Here is a 963-nt window from a genome sequence, read left to right as displayed (position 1 = left end):
AAGCGTTGGGCTACGTACGCAAGGATGCGAGTCAGTTAAATATCATCGCCCTTGCAGAGGTACTCCGCGATGCTGTGAGGCACTCCCCTAGCAACATGAACAGGGCGGCGATTCTCATCGGGAGAGATGAGATCTTTTGAAGTTTTCAGACAGCGTGTCCGAGTGGTTAAGGAGCTGGACTCGAAATCCACTAGGCTCTGCCTGCGCAGGTTCGAATCCTGCCGCTGTCGTATGTCTGATGGCGTTTGGGTTTTCAAGACATCTGAGCAGTCTCGCTTTCGAATTCTCATAGCGACTCCGATGGACATTATGAACGAGTAGGGTGCGAACGAACTGATGCGCATGACATTTGAGGAACATTGATGAGAAATGATGTATATCCCAAAAAATGTATCTACCTCTAGACTCTTGTCCTATATAAGCCCTACCATTTCAGCGAATTCGCTGTCGTTGCAGCCATCATTTGGGAAGAGACCTCTTACGAAGAGTGCGAACGATACCATTACTACGCCGATGTTCTTGTCAAAGCGCTGGGCTACGTATGCAAGAATGCGAGTCAGCTTAATATCATCGTCCTTGCTGAGGCGCTCCGCGATGCTGTGAGCCACTCCTCTTGCAACATGAACAGGGTGGCGATTCTCATGGGCAGAGATGAGATCCTCTGCGTCTTCCAGACAGCGTGTCCGAGTGGTTAAGGAGGTGGACTCGAAATCCACTAGGCTATGCCTGCGCAGGTTCGAATCCTGCCGCTGTCGTATGTCTGATGGCGTTTGGGTTTTCAAGACATCTGAGCAGCCTCGCTTTCGAATCCTTATAGCGATTCTGATGAACATTATGAATAAGTAGTTGCGAACTAACCAAAGCGCATGACATTTGAGGACATTGATGAGAATTGATGTATATCCCAAAAATGTATCTACCTCTAGACTCTTATCCTATATAAGCCCTACCATTTCAGCGGAT

At 48.3% G+C, this 963-nt stretch overlaps 2 non-coding genes across 2 annotated transcripts; both read left to right on the top strand.

The window, feature by feature from the left end:
- The first annotated feature begins 148 nt into the window (after window positions 1–148).
- Window positions 149–230, top strand: Pmar_PMAR026303. Its single transcript has one exon. It is a non-coding gene; the product is annotated as a tRNA-Ser (tRNA).
- A 443-nt stretch (window positions 231–673) lies between these two features.
- Pmar_PMAR026302 lies at window positions 674–755 on the top strand. The gene has a single exon. It is a non-coding gene; the product is annotated as a tRNA-Ser (tRNA).
- The last annotated feature ends 208 nt before the right edge of the window (window positions 756–963 follow it).

Source organism: Perkinsus marinus (genome assembly GCF_000006405.1).
Source record: "Perkinsus marinus ATCC 50983 genomic scaffold scf_1104296968112, whole genome shotgun sequence".
Lineage (NCBI taxonomy): Eukaryota > Perkinsozoa > Perkinsida > Perkinsidae > Perkinsus > Perkinsus marinus.
This window is presented reverse-complemented; position numbering and strand designations above follow the sequence as displayed.